The sequence below is a fragment of the Lepisosteus oculatus genome, chromosome 29 (genome assembly GCF_040954835.1).
Source record: "Lepisosteus oculatus isolate fLepOcu1 chromosome 29, fLepOcu1.hap2, whole genome shotgun sequence".
Classification (NCBI taxonomy): domain Eukaryota; kingdom Metazoa; phylum Chordata; class Actinopteri; order Semionotiformes; family Lepisosteidae; genus Lepisosteus; species Lepisosteus oculatus.
In genome coordinates this window covers 1,520,746-1,536,667 of record NC_090724.1, presented here as the reverse complement: position 1 = coordinate 1,536,667, position 15,922 = coordinate 1,520,746, and the positions used below count along the sequence as shown (strand labels likewise).

Sequence of the window (15,922 nt, the reverse complement as noted above, 5' to 3'; positions counted from 1 at the left end):
TCTAATCACATGGAGACGAGGGGGGGCGGGAAGTAGGATACTGTACAACAGTAAACATCCCTCTGGTCCAGGTGCAATGGCAACAGACCCCCCCCCCCCCATACCAAATTTTAGAAATTAGAAACTGATAAGCAAACAGATTAACAGCTTAGACCCTGCGGAACTCCATCTATTTTTTAATTGCTTTATCGAAGTCTGGGTTGCGGGGAACTGGAGCCTAGCAAGCAATGGGCGCAAGGCAGGGTACCACTGGACGGGACCCCAGCCTACAGCTGGGAACACACAGGCCAATTTTCCCAGAAGCCAATTAATCTACCTGCATGTCTTTGGGCTGTGGGAAGAAACAGGAGCAAACCCATGTGATCATGGGAGACCAGGCAAACTCCACACAGACAGCACCCCAGTCTGGGATCGAACCCTGGGCCCCAGCACAGCTTAGCAATGCTAACTGCTGCACTACTGTGCTGCATGTTTATGAAAACGCTTGGCAAAACTATGTAATTCAAATAGAGGATGCAATCCGATCATTGCACACTGGCAATAAAGCAAACGCACAGAATATCTGCTACTTGACAAATTCTTCCAGGAATACAAGTGTCACTACTGCCTACCTAGCAGTAGGTCCAATTTGAATGGCAGAGCATTTAGGACTACAACCAAAGGTTTATACTTCAGAGGCAATAGGAAAAGGTAGGTAACAAATACATTAAACTTCTCATCTCCTCCCTCTGCTGAGATTCTGCTTTCTCAAAGACTAAAATCACTTTCCAATTTTCAACATATCTGCATTTGCACTGTGTATATATGTAGGACAAAACCCCTCAATAACCCAAGAATCTAGGCATCACTATACAGCTTAAAACCTGAATCAACAGCTCTTGTGCTGGATCGTCAATGGTATGTCTGGGTTTCACTTCAAATGAGTGTTCAGTTACCCAATGGAAACTATAATGTGCTTAATTAGTCAAGATCAACAGTGTTTAAAGTACACCCAAAAGGCTGTGGTTCTCCCGGGACAGGGCTGCAAAATAATTAACACTGCATGGATGCAGAAACAGTAGCAGGAGAGGAACTCCCATTTCACACCAGCCTCTTTGGAGAGTTCGACACAGGAGCACCACTGACGCTGAAAGAGAACTTTACCATCATCTCTCACAGCAGCCTTTAGACAGGGATTTACTATCAATCCATCTTGAACTGATGACTTCTTCTCTCATGCCTCTTCTACTGCAAACATGAAAATCAAGGAACTCCTTGTATTTTGTTTTTTTTTTATTAACAAATGTTTCTTCATTTCCATACTTATATGTGAATTTAAGGATGAACTGCAATTGTGTAGAACTATATTACTGGGACTACAGATTCGCAATGTGACTGCAGAAGGTACAGGGGCTTAGGGAGTAGTGGCTCACCTGGAATTCTGCTGTGTTGGAAAAACTCTGCACTGTGGAGCAAGGGAATGGGACGCACACAGTGCACAAGCTCTCAGGAAGTGTTCACACACGATTACTGTAATCCACATCTTAGCACTGACCTAAACTGGCACAATACAAATTAAAACTATTAATAAACAACACAGTTTGAACAGTGGCACAGAGGTAAGCATTGTGCCTCACAGCACTGGGGCTCTGGATTAAAGTGCAGAAAAGGGGTGCTGTCTGGGTGGAGTGTGCACGTTCTCCGTGCATTTCAGTTGGTTTCCTCTGGGTGCTGCAGTTTCCTTCCACGGTCCAAAGATATACTGGTAGGTTACTGGGGTTGTGGGAAAGGCATGAGTGTGTGTGTCTGGGGCTGTGCGTCCTGTCCAGGGTGTACCCTGCCCTGTGCCCGCCGCCTACCTGGGTAGGCTCCCACGCCCCTGTCACCCTGAACTGGAAGAAACAGTGAGAAAATGGATGGGTGGGATAAACAATTGCTCTTGTGTATAAAATACAATCTTACTGCTCAGTTTTGTAGCCGGTAGCTCCCTGATGATAATGGCTGGTTTCAGAAAGTGGTCCCGCCTAACTGAAAACACCTCATCGCCTCCGACCTCGGATAAAAGCCTGACCGGAGGGCGTGTGCGGCTCCCAGAATCCCTCCGGACAGGAGGAGAGGGTGAGGGAAATTTCCAGCGGGGAGGAGGAGGGGGAGAATACGTATGGAGTGAGATTTTCCAGGCGGGCCTCCCTGCTGGTGCCCTGGCAGGCGGCAGCGCAGGGCTCCCGAGAGAGCTGGAGACCAGCCAAGCGCACACGTGTGTATACATGGGCAGAGAGCCAGGGACGCACATGGGAGGAGAGCAAAAAAACATCAACATGTTGTGAAAGCAGAGGGGCAGAGTGGGAGGGGCCAGATCTCTCGGGACGGCACAGGACGAGACCTCCCTCCTCCTCTCTCGGCTTACTCCATCAACCCCGCTCGGATGTCAGCCCAGTGGGCTTCACGTGCTTCGGCCAGTCTGATGGACAACAGAGAGCCTATATAGTAGCGTGCATGATAATTAAAACACTGAGACCTGGAACTTACTGTTACTTATTGACCATATCTTGCTTTGGACAAACACAGTGATTCACTTCAAAAGGCTTCTTGCAAATTCATTTTAAATGAAACTCCGTTAAGATCAAAGCACAGCTTTCTGCAGGGAGTGTAAAAGTAAGAGTTGTTAGTGCTAACACGAAACATCAGAGCAGCCACAAATGAAAGGAAACCCATCAGACTCACAAGGTTCTGTTTAAACTGCATAATTGGGAAGACCACACCCCCTTTCCCCAGCCCCGCCCCCTTAGAAAGGGACAATCTAGATCAACCAATCAAAGCTCACCTGAATGTGCTCAGGTGGGAGGAAACCGGGGGACCTGTGGAAAACCCACATTCATACTGCAGGAACACACACAAGTGACAAATAGCTGAATCTGACCCAGGACCCAGGTCTATCTCTTGTTAAATAAGACCATAACCAGTAACATATCTGGCTGTTTTACTTCCATCCTTTCACTAGGTTACTTGAAACCACTTCTAAGAAAGCCAAATGTAATGTAAGGTGTGTGGCTGCGTTTCTACTTCAGGTCTGGACTAATAAGAACATTAATACATTTGATTATTTTGCCAGATTTGCAGAGAAAGTTTCTTACACATAATAAAGCAATACCACTGAAGTGAAGGGGTATTATAATAAATTTACATAACATACACAACTATGTAACTGGGCAATTTTAAAGCTAGTAATGACCTTTGTGTTTTTTTCACGCTTCACTCCAGGTTTATTTTAGGACCAGAACTCCTTGTGCTGTAAAGCGATCCCTCTGAAAACCCCATCTCTCATGAGACCCCTCAACGTCACACTGCCAGTCTTTTCTAGACACTACTACAGGGTGGACTGGCTGGGCAGCTGGACTTTGCTACTAAGGCAAGAATCCAAGTCCGTTCAACCTGTGTAACATCCTTGCGATGTTCTGGAGAAATCCAGAATTGCTTGCTGCTCTCTGCAGTTTCCCAGAACAGGGAGTTGCTTTTCCTGTGTTCCCAGTTATAGTCTTTGTTATGAGTCAGGGAAAACAAGAATCTGGACTGCTCCAACATTAAATAACACAAAAGGTAGGCTGTGAAGGTTAGGGATCATCTGAAACTCATTTTTTGCTCATGCAGTGAAACAGAACTCCCAGCAGGTCAAAGCTCAGTGCACGTCGGGGTTTTTTTTTTTACTTACAAGCTCTTGCACAAAGTCAACTAATGAAGCAGACAAGCAATAAGATTAAGATTGTAACATTCACGCTGGAGTGGGCTGGTCCAACGGTGAATCGAACCCAGGTCACCAGCTTCTGACACCAGGAAAAGTCTCAACACCGAATCGTGGTCAGTGACACACCAAGGGTGATGTACAGACACCAGCAGGTCAACTTTCATCAAAACATAAGATCACACAAAAAAACCCTGAGTCAATGATCATATAAAAAAAATTAGTCCTTTTTTCCTCATTTTTCTCTTAGAAAAGTTGAAAATGTCACTTTTTTCCTAACCAGTATAATGCGCATTGTTCTCTGAAATCTACTCAAGGTTTCCCTTGACACGTTAAGATTGATCTCCCCCACTCCCCAAACCCCCCGAGGTCCACTAAAAAGCTTGAAGTGACTCACGTTACTGTAAAACATTTACGCAAGAACACGCAGATCTTCTGATCCAGCACGTGTTTCTTTTAGCTGGTACAACTGAACTCAATTTCCTGGCTGAAAGCTTTTTCAGGAATTCATTTGGTTCAGATTCACAAATCAAAAGCTCATCTGTGAAACTGCATTACAGGTCCTTTGGGAACCAGTGGAGGAAACCCACAGTCCTGCCCAGCGCTTTCCATCCGTATCGGCATCAGCGTCTTGGCTCTGACGCTGTTCAGAGGCCGAATGAGAGAACGTTAAACAAACTGGAAAGACTTCAGCACACACGTTTGTGGGCAGAGCAGAAAACACCTAGGCTGTCAATTAAAACAACTGTTTTCCCTTTTAACTGAAGGCAGAGGAAAAATGAAAAGCCATGTAAGACACCATTGAAAAGTAACACACCTAACTATTGTTATTTTTAAAAAATCTTCATTTTGATCAAGTTTAAAGCAGCAGTGTACATCGCATCTGACACTCCGGCTGGCACAGGTTTCATTCCCGGTTGCAGGAGTTTTCTCGGTGCTTTTCAGTTCAGACAGCACATCGCAAGCGACACTGCACAATTGTAACAGGGGCTCAAAGTGAGACTGTTGGTTTGAGAGATTGAAATCCTGGTTTTCCAGCTGGATGTTCAAATACCTGATTTGAAGACGTGAATCAACTAATCCTTTGATCAACTGAATCCTTTAAATTGTTTTTCAGTTCTTGAACAGCAGGGGATGCTTGCAAGTGGAAATGGCCACCTTTTCTCCAACTTAAAAACAGAATTGTTAACTGACCTGATGCACAACCCAGAGAAAGTTACAGGGTGTTTCTAGTAAAAGTGTTTGCACAGTAGTACAAGAACAGCAGATCAAGTGTCAAGTGTTAGACTGGAGCACCATCTGGAAGCATCTGGGGCAGATCCAGACACAGTCCGATATCACTACAATACAACAACCTGGACTCGGTTTCATTCCTCATATATTTAGGATATTCTGCTGTCAATATTTCAGAGGTGGCTCCTGCTCATGAGGCCACAAAAAGGGCCACCGTTAAAGCACAGGAGTTTTCGGCCGGTTTAAAAGGTCTGAGTAGTACGCAGGGTAAAGAGCAGGGTTTGTCCTGCCAGAAATACACTCAGCCATACAAAGGAAAGTATTTTGCTTCTCTAGTAATACAATAGACCATGATGTACAGTACTCTCACAGAAGATTGCTGAACAAAGTGAAACCATGAATCATACAGTGCATTTTCTCCGACACTACACAGGAGACTGCAGGCTGACCGTTTCAAGAATTCAACAGCTCGGAGGCAACACATCTGGAGGGAGATCAGGGAGCAACCAGGGAAGGATGGACTTTCAGCCCTCTATTGAAGTGCGGGTGAAGTTTGGCTGCAATTACAGTTTGTGTGCTTCTCTCCAGGGCTGTGTTAGAGTGCAGAACCCACACACTGCCTGGAGCACCGGGGCAGGATGAGGAACAACCAGAAAGAAGAGTAACTCTGGCACTAGCAGCAATCGCACAGCACTGCGCAGACAAGTGCCCCAGGGCTCATCCTACAAGGGATACTTTCTGGGGCTTCACACTAGGCCGAAGTATTAAGACTTATTTTCTATAACGCTGAATGCCAATCTAAAAGGTCTGAGGTAAGGTTAGTGGCGTTGCTGGGGTATTCGTAACACTGGACAGCAGAGAAAGCCATCTGCTCTACACTCTGGTGGGGGGGGCTGGAACTGTCGTCAGCTGGCTGGCTGAGGCAGGACCCCCTTTCTGCAGACATCTCAGTCTTACGCAGCTCTGCCTGGTCGGTGACTCCCGAACTCCGAGCAGGATTTATCCGCCAGTGAAGACTCCCTGAGGACTGAGGAAGTTGCTGGGAAAGGCCACAGGAGGCTCTGCAAGCGACCCGAGATTCACCCCTGTGTTTACAACACTCTTCACAGCTCGTTATCCAGATCTGACTGTCCTTCTGGGGAACAGACTAATACTTTCCCAGAAAACCAGAAAAAAAAATCTGGCACGGTCTTAAAAGTTGCATCAAAGCAGAGTTTTTAAGTGGATCGTGTTGGAAATTAGGTGGGAGCAGGTCAGAGTCCAGCACTCGTCTTACAAACAGAAGCGACACTGAAAGCTCAGTTTGCACGAGCTGAAGCTGAAACAAAGCTCGAAACTCCTCTGGACAAAACCATATCAGCTTCCCATGAATCTATTCCAAATACCAATACAGTCAAACACTTCCTGAACCTTTACTCCAACACATGTTCTTCTTTACTCACAAGCCTCCGATTATCAAAAACCAGAAACTGACAGTGCCTTATCCTGCATGTGGAAAGTTTCAGTCTAACCCACAAGGGGAAATCTACCATGTTTCCCCTCACAATTCGAACTCCAAGGAGGGAAGTTTTCTAGCCTCGGGTAGTATGCAGTTTTCCGTAGTCCAATATACTATTATATATCAATAGTATACACCAAAACACCTTTATAAATATACACACATTTTCCCCATAAGGTGGAAAGTCCCATCTTCAGGCCAGAGACTGTGAACACTTGTAGGAAGAGAACTAGTTTTTGGTAGAAATTGGGTCAGGTTTTTGGTACATTACAGTCAGGCAGGCCCTCAGGGATTATTTATCTCATTGAACACACTTGCATTTCGTTGTGCCTCTATGTGAGGAGTTCAATAGGCACTTAGACCCAATATTGCACAACATGGCTTACAAGCTCCCATGAGGCCTAAAGAACTACATGTTCTTTCTCTGGGGGGCTGTTGGCTTTGCAACCAGTATGAGGGTCTCTGGAAATATCCTGCCACGTGCATAAACAACCCAAAATTGCTCAACACCAAAGTTATGGACAAAGCCGTGGCTGCAGACTCCTTCCAAACTCAGTATTTTACCTTTGCTCCCTGGCCAGCTACGTGAAGCCTTGCACAGCCCTGACCTGCTGCAGTGATATTCATACACGTGCAGCGAAGCCCTAGAAACAGGGTGGACTTATTAAACCAACAAGTCACTGAAGTGTTTGGGCAGAAAGAGAACACAGGGAGAACTGAAGGCCGCCACCCCCGCCCGATGCTTCCGGCAGGATTGTGTCCCTTAATTCACATTCCTACACCCTCCTTGGCACGAAGCTCAGGAGTGGAGAATGAGTGAAACCACAGACCTGTCCCACATGTCAACAGCAGAAACTCTGGGCACCGGCTCCCCCTAGTGGCAGACGCCACACCTGCCGCAGCTGCTCTGGTGTTCTGGTCAACAAGTCCAGACGCTGTCTACCAACCCCCCAGGCCTCTTCCCCAGAACACTGTGCTGGTGAAAAGCATGCGCTCACACGTCAATACCTGTACACAACACGCATTCATGCACGCTTGGAGCGACGCGTGAATACGCTTACAAGGGCAGCCTACAATCCAGACGACCCGGGAGTCACATCACAGCGCAGGGAAGACGCATCACCACGCGGAGAAAGCCCTCGTTATCAACTGACTGCCTCTTCAGTTGTTTACAGCAGGGTGACTCATTTAAGAAAAATTAAAAGCACGTAAACAACGGGTTTTGGCCCGGCGAGTCCGAGAACGGGGCGCGCTCGGCGGCGGAAGGCGTGAAGCGCAGCTTCGCGGGGATGTCCCGGCCCACGCTCCTCACAGGCCTGAAGAGGATTTCCACGGCTCCAGCTGGCTCTCCCACTTCTTTCTCGCCCGCCCAGGAGGGCCTAATCCTTCCCTTGTAAGGAAGAATTTCCGCCACGCCGCCGTGCGCCCCAGTGCGGGACGCTCGGGGCTCCCCCAGACTCTCCGACCCCGGAAGCGAGCTCAGTAAAAGCCCAATCTTTCCAATATTTCACACACTCAACTGGAAAGGAAGACCTGTGGAACAAGGGACTGGTGCCAGATCAAGTGAGTGGTTTTTTTCCGCTTGCGACCGGTTTGCACACTCAGAAAATGAGTCGGGGAAACAACTGATTCAGAAGTGATCAGATGTTAATACACTGCAAATAAAAACGGTACTACTAGATATCATTACAACGCTTCTTGAAAACAGGGACAAGTCTGTTTTTTTAACAGCAAAGAAGATTCTCCTCAAAACAGTGGTTAAACCTTATCCTTTCTTACGTGCAGGGGTGGAATTTTATAGACTGTGACACAGTGTTCCCTCTGCGCTGTGCTCTGACTCACTCAGATTCACACACCGGGCTACTAAATCACTGGCTCGACGCTCTGCAGCACCGCAGGGGTGCTCGGACTAAACATTACGCCCCGAGTGCTGAAAAATGCACAACCTGCAACTCTCAAGATAAGAAAAAAGGATGTTATAAACACCTCTGACTTCAGAAAGCAAACTGCCTTTAACAGGAACTTTCATAAGCAACAAAAAATGACCTGAACAAAACAGCAAAACAAACTCCCACCAGACCGGCCATCCTTCACCTTGAGATCACACCGGCCAGAAAAAGTGCAACATCACAAATGATCACAGAGGGCTTCAGAGAGCAGGACTGCTAACAATCCTCAGAAACAAAGCAACTTAATGTGTTTCCAGGAAGTCATCTCTACATTAATTACTCTAGAAACAGAACTGCATCAACTGGACCTTGGATTTGTGTCACTCAAAGGGAGGAGGGTTCAGTCACTCAAGGCTATAAAATTAGGAGGATTCACAGAGAGGTTCAGAAATTAATGATGGTAGCCGACTCAGGCCTTGAAATAGGAATCTCTTGGTAACAAGCCCTTTTCCTTAACCACAGGGCTCAACTGGTCTCCTTTAGTTAGCTCTGTTTCAAAGATCTGGGCATCCTTCTTTGTGATTTAAAAAAGTCCTGTGCAAATACCCCCTCACTGTGCATGAAGAGCAGCACAGGTGAGCACGTCATGTGTGTGTGTGTGTGTGTGCTGTGAACGTGCGCACAAGCAGGTCCGCGCCTGTCCGCCGCCCCTCTGCGCTCCACCTGGGACTGACCGTGTCCCCTCATCCTCCGCTGACCCACTTTCCACCGGCGTGGAGCTTCCGGCTGGAGCTCAGCGGCTCAGGGAGCAGAAACAGCCTCCTGCCCCCCCCCACCATGGGCAGACACGCCGGCCCCAGGGCGGGCAAGGCAATCAGGCCGAAGAGCTCTTGAACTTTACGAAAAGACAGCTTCACTGAAGCACAAAAAAAAGATGAAGTGGGGACGGGAAGCAATTACTACACCTCGCTGACGGGGATGTGCTTTGTGTTTCCTCGGTGTTCGAGGTGAGTCAGCTCGTTTACATAACGCACTCCGGGGAGCTGGTAATCGAGCTGACACCGAGAAGCCGGTTGGCCCACTTCTAAGCCGCTCTCCAAATCAAGGGACCTCTAGTTCCAGGATATGGCTGCTCGCTCACCAACGAGAACAGGTTCGTACCCTCGTCTACAGCCTTCTCGAGCTGCCCTGCCGTCCGGTCCCTCACACACTGACCTCGAGAGAGCAAGCTCTCCGTGTCTAGCGGCACAGATCCCACCACGTCTGCGACCTCCCAGTGCTCCCCGTGACCGTGACGTCTCTGCAGTCGATTCCAAAACATTCCTGAAACCGGTCAGGAAGCTGGAGGGGGAGGGGGAGGGGGGAGGATAAGCTACACCCAGAAACCCTCAATAACAACATAACGTCAGCAAACCGAAGGAAACTACTCAGCCCATGTAGGACAGGTGGCTGCTAGTCAGCCATTGATCCAAGGATCTTGTCTAGCCATGTTTCTGAAGGAAACCAGTGTTAGCATTAAAATCCTCAGCTGGACAGCTTGCTCCAGAATCCCACAGTCCTTTACGCAACGAAACGTTCTCAGTTTTAAAAACCCTTAACTGCAGTTTCCTGTGGTTCATGGCTGGTTCAAGAGCAGTTCGCTATTAGTTATGAACAACTTGACAAGGCTGGTTTTGTCAATGTGCTGAATCAGGCTCCTTCACAGCCTTTTCTGTCCAACACGAAAAACAGTAAGTCCATTTAGTTCCCAATACCCATCCATCCACTTTCTAACTGCTGTAGCCGAATCAGAAGAAACCGCCCAGGACATAGGGAGAACATACTAACTCCAAACGGACAACGGCCCAGATATTGAACCCAGAACCCCAGCAACGCGATCCACTGCGCCACCGTGCTGCCCTCGTCTAATCTCAAAAGGCGTACAGTACTTTCACAACTCCCTTTCAAATCTGGGAAAGCACAGCATTTGTATGCCAGCAGGATACCCTTTTCAGCATTCACAAAATGACTGATGTCTTTGGTGTGCTTTTACTAATTCATCTGCAAGTTTCTGCGGTCCGGAAGTCACTGTATTATTCATGTGTTGTCTCTCATGCTGCTTTTCTAAAATAATATTGCACCATGAACACACCTTATTTTGAACAGACGCAGCAGAACAAAGCTCTCTAGTCCCGGGCTGTGCTGGGGTTTTCAGGAAGTGTTATCAGCAGTGAGCACAAGCCAGCTCTGCAGAACGGCGATCGGTGTGGATACGACCAGGCCGAAGCAGCTCTCAAAGGGCTCTTCTCAGAGAGCAGCTGCACGCCGAGGCAGAGGTGCTGCAGGGCTCCTCGGCGAGGAGGAGGTCAGGGGATGACGCTGTTGGAGCGAGGAGTGATTCAGCCACAGCCCACTTCTGGGATGGGTCTTCAATTCCTCGTTTTGAAACGGATCTCCCAGGTACTCTCAAGCCGCGCTCTCATGTGTAAATAGCCCCCTGCTGCTCCTCCCCACAGTGATCCCAGAGACACACAGGCACACAGACCTCGAAAACAGTCAGCCATAGCTGCAGGACTGGGAAGAAAAGAATGCCCCCTCCCACCAGGGCTCATTTTCCTACAAGCCAATTAATCTGCCAGCATGTCTCTGGACTTTGGGCGGAAACCGGAGCACCCAGAGGAAACCCACACAAACTCCACGCAGACAGCACCCCAGGATCAGGACTGAACCCAGGACCCCAGCACTGCGAGGCAACAACGCTAACCACTGCGCCACTGCGCTGCCCGCATTTCTATAAATCCCCAAAACAAAAAGATCACAACTTCATGAAAAAAAAATATTTCCCGTTGTGCTGCTAACTTGGCAGCTGTAACCAAGATTGGAAGAGGGATTTTGTGAGACAACTACCATTGTTGATGTAGGTTACTCCGCTTGTCCTGCTTGTGTGCGCTTACTTATCTCTGCATGATCTCAACAGCAACAGCAGTGTGATCCAAAGACTGCAAGATCCCGTGCATGAAAATGGTTTTCAAAGGGCTATGGCGCCCCCGTGTGGTCAAAACAAATGTTTGCAGCTATAAGCACAATAGACCAGAGGTATTCAGTTTTTTCTTGATAGACAACTCTTATCAAGGACTCCAGAATAAACATAAATCTTACTTTATGACTACAATCCCGATAACCAATGCAGTTAAGAGAATACCACAAGTCAACAGACCCACTATAAGCACTGTCAGACAGCAGATCAATTGCATGATTCTCAAGATACTTCTGTGAATGCAATCCTCTTAGGCTTCTTAAAAATAGCTATCAGGTGCCAAATTAAATTAAAGAGGTTATAACAGGCACTGGCATATGGGTTTCCAACACAGCTCCTCTAGATCTAGAATACCGCAGAATTCATGTCCCGTTCATAAATAACTCTTCCCCTTGGCGCAGGGAAAAACAATACAGTTAAGGCTGGGTGGTGCCCCTTGTCCACGGCCTTTAAAAGAGACACAGGCAACCCGCTGGGGTCTGGACCTCCAGGACGTGGATTTGATCATAAGAGCAAAGGATCCAAATGGGAGGAGGCCTGTCTGCCCATGTGGGAGATAATCTGTAGTTATTTGATCCCTGGATCTCATCCTGCCGCTTCCCTGAGAGAAACCAGGGTTTCGGCTTCAACACCATGGCTGGGCAGCCGGTTCCAGACTCCCACAACCCTCTGCGTACAGATCTGCATCCTGTTCTTGGTTTCACATGCTTTTTCACATAGTTTCCACTTCTGCCTCCTCATTCATGTTTCACTGTTGATTTTGGGGAATTCCGCTGGACTGACTTGGTCAGTGTCTTTGAAGATTTTAAATACCCGTATCCTGGAGAAACCCTGGGCTGGCGGGCTGCCCTGCTGCACGAGGGAAGGATGAGTGCAGATGAAGTCTGGGTCACATGACCAGTGGAGCGATGGCTGGGATCATCCCAACAGTGGCGAGCGATTTGGTCAAGCCTTGACAAGTCTCAGCTCTCAGCGACACAGCGCCTCCTGTGGACACCTGGACACTTGCACACCACAAGGCGGTCGGCAAGGGACACGCCTCTCCCCCAGTCAGCTCCAAGTCCCCGGCACAGGGTGGGGCAGGGCTGCCTGGATCGTGGGGCTCGACCGCAAGGAGGCTGGAAGTGTCTCGCTCTGGCCCCTTGTGCCGGCACAGGGTTCGAAGCTGCCAGATGGAATATGAAAGCACAATGGCTTTTCCAAATCAGGCACGTATAACACAAGAAAATGCATAACTGGCGAATGCTCATTTTTTTTAAAACAAAGAAAACCTCTGCAATAGAATTTCACAGTGCCTGAACAAAACCACCTCCGCTGTCTCTCGATACACACAGGCCCCTTCAGGCTTGAAAAGGAACAGAACCTCTCACTACCTTCCTGACCACATGGTTGCTCCCACAATGCTGTGCTCAAGGAGCCTTGCAGAAAAGGACACAGCGCCTGAGAGTTTCTGGAAATTTCATCCAGCCTGAGCCACATTTCAGCCGTGTCCTCCAGCAGTGCAGTGAAAGCCTTAACCGATAGCAGAACAAGATGTGCTTGATGAGGCCACAGCCTGCCTGCAGCTCAGCCTCTGCTCTTCATGAACGTCACCGAAGCAGAAGGCTGTGCTGCTGCTGGGAAGGTCTAGCTGCGAGAGATGCTGGGGAGGGATGAGTTATTTTCACAGAGGGAGCGGAAGTTGGCCAATGCCCCTTCACAGCTGGGGTGACCAGTGTCCAGTCCAAGGGGGATCTTGTGGTTTCCGTGAGCTTAATGCTCCAGAGAGCAGGAAATCCACCGGCCCAGTGAGCTGTGAAGGACGTCAACCTTTCATCATGCTGCATGAGGGCACCCACAACTCCAGAGGACAAACTAACAGGACAGTGCTGTGTGTATCAAGTTATCTTTTCTAGCACAGCCCTTCATCGCTCTTTGCAGCTTCACTAACACCTTCTCTCAGCAGAACTGGCCAGTGAGAGGAGACACTACAGGGACACGACCTGTTTTTAGACCGTGTACAGTGATGGTATACACCAGGGGGGCGCTGTGTCAACAACGTAATTTGTCCCCAAATTACGTTAAGGTGGGAGACAAGAATGTTGCGATGTCTAAAAAGATTTTTTTTAATTAAAGGTAATGGAACAATACAAATATGGAGCCATAAGAGCCAATGTTTTTCCAATGTGAATGCAGGGCATTTTCCATTAAGAATGAATGGAACAGAGTCAGGTTAGGGACCATACGTTAGACCGAGTGTGCGTTTCACTTGTAGCCGCCCAAATGTCGTGTTATAAGTGCCTGTTAGATGCCTAAATAATACAATTAGTAGGAAAATTAGGTAGGGGAATTAAAATCCACAAGAATTAATGTAATTCACTTGAGATACATTCCTAACATACAGTTTGGACAGGGGTGTATACTTTGAATGCACCAATAACCAAGAAAAACACAGAAAGAGTGTCACTAATGTCTACCACAGCAGCTTGTAAAGCAATTCCTCTCACATTTCGTCTCTTTACTGTCCCTTTGTGTCAAATCGTTTACCCTGAAGTGCCGGCAGGAAGGCATACAGAATAACGGGAGTACAGTGGAAACGCATGCAAGGTCTTCAGTATACGACATATTCAGATAAAGCCTTTCTATCACGTGTTTGTATTTTCTGGGCTTTGTATATAATTCTGCAACACTTCCAGTACAACAGTCAGCTCGACTGAGTAAGGTCAGAAGGAACCTGTATTTATTAGATCAGAATATAACATCAGCCACGTTCCTCTACAGGCCTGGAGCAGGAAAAAATAATACCGCAGATGGCCTACTATAACATGGGCGAAATATGACAGAACAAAAGCATCAAAGATCACCTGTTGACCAGACAAAGGCTTTCAGGGACAAGAGCCCAACAGAACACATGTGTGTTAATCAGCCATGGACTGTGCTGCAAAATGCAGGTATTAGGCAATGTTCCTACCTTGACCAGGGCAAACGTACAGTAAGCTCAGCTTTTTCGGAGAGTCTCCAGGCTAACGTCTCTTCCCTGAATAAGAAAAGGGAAAAGACAGGACACCAGTCAGACCATGACGAGTGCCTGCAGGAAGAACAGAGCAACATTCTGCGGTGCAAAACATTACTCGTCCTCACAAATTAATCCTGTCCTAAAAAAAAAACAGGACACATCTGGAAAAAGAACAAGGCATCTAATGTGTATGTATATAAGCTCTTTAAGACAATGCACTTTGATTCAAAATTATAATTTCTCCCCTATTGTTTGCTACGAAGTACCTTGCTAAAGGCTTGTAGCAAAACAGCCACCAGAGGGCGCCTGTTCACTGCAAACTCCCTTCTGTTTCCTAGTAAATCATGGACCCTACTTTTCACAAAATAGCCACTAGGACTGCAGCTGACCCTCAGAGCTCTCCCACCTTTTCTCGTCTGCATATGTACACAGAAACGCCAGAACCTGCTGCACTTGGAGATTTTTGAACTCTAGTACACGACAACGCTATTTTTAAACATCGGTACACAATAACTTGTAAAAAAAAACATTTACATCCCAAAATAGAGGGAATAGGCCCTATTACATTGTAAACAAGCAGGCATGTGAATAGATCTTTTAATCCAGTTTTCCGACAAATACTACTTGCATGCAGATCACGTTAGAACATTGCGGAGGTGAAATGTAAGCTGCTATTATTCGCTTGTACATCGCATTAGTGATCATGGTGGACTGGTCACCAGGAAGGGCCGCTTCACATCGCGATTCTCGCTCGTAGCAAGACCAGCAGTGTGCAACAACACGGCGACTTTCTTTCACAGGGTTCACGATTGTGCTTAATTCGAAATCTGTAAAACTTTTCTACATCGTCAGTTAATTCATTCTGTTACTGAAATCGAATCACCGGTCTAAGACATTGGGACTGCAGTTCTCCTTTATAATGACTTCATAAATTGGTTCCTTTTTCACACGCATTGAAGGCAAAACAGAAAACGACAGGTGCTGTATCTAATTAAAAGCAATCCGACTGTGTAAGAACCTGAGAAAGGTTACAAACAAGGCTGGGCCACCTTGCTTGTTTGGATCCACATTTTGAATGTGCTGATCACTTCCTGTGAACCGACACAGCCAGCTGCTGCTCTGAGGGCAGCCTGGGCGACACTGGCTGCTGCTGTTCCCGAGCGCCCAGCAGGGGGCATCAGAATGTCACCTTCTTCCCAGACAGGCAATCCGTCCAACCATTTTCCAACTGCGTCTTCCAATACAGAATCCCAGGGACCCAGAGCCCATCCCAATCCAACAATCAATCAATCAATCAATCAGCAGGAAGAGGCACAAGGCAGGATCTCAGACAGGACACAAACATACTCCCACCGTGCCACTAAACCACCCATTAAACATGTCCAGGAAATGCATTTAAAATAAAAAAACCATAGCTTTAACATTTAAAAATGAACTGAACTTGGATCCAAAGAGCCTGGGTATTTACGCCTTGATGGCTCCAGACACCCCGGTTTTAGAGTTTCCTCCGCAGTGTCTGCATAGCTCTGCTGTTTAGCTTGGACAGCCATCCTTGAGCCGTAATGTCATTGTG

At 47.4% G+C, this 15,922-nt stretch overlaps 1 protein-coding gene across 5 annotated transcripts in view; it reads right to left on the bottom strand.

Annotated features, from left to right (window-relative positions):
* gng7 (guanine nucleotide binding protein (G protein), gamma 7) overlaps positions 1–15,922 on the bottom strand; it is a 99,731-nt gene that overhangs the window by 71,927 nt on the left and 11,882 nt on the right. For 2 of the 5 annotated variants that reach the window (XM_015365554.2, XM_015365555.2), the window contains exon 2: positions 14,305–14,370. The exons of 1 other annotated variant lie outside the window; for it this stretch is intronic. The gene's annotated coding sequence lies outside the window, so the exon portion shown is untranslated. Of the gene's footprint in view, positions 1–9,553; positions 9,623–14,304; positions 14,371–15,922 lie in introns of those variants that run through there. 2 more of the 5 variants (XM_069186203.1, XM_069186204.1) reach the window with 2 other exon arrangements.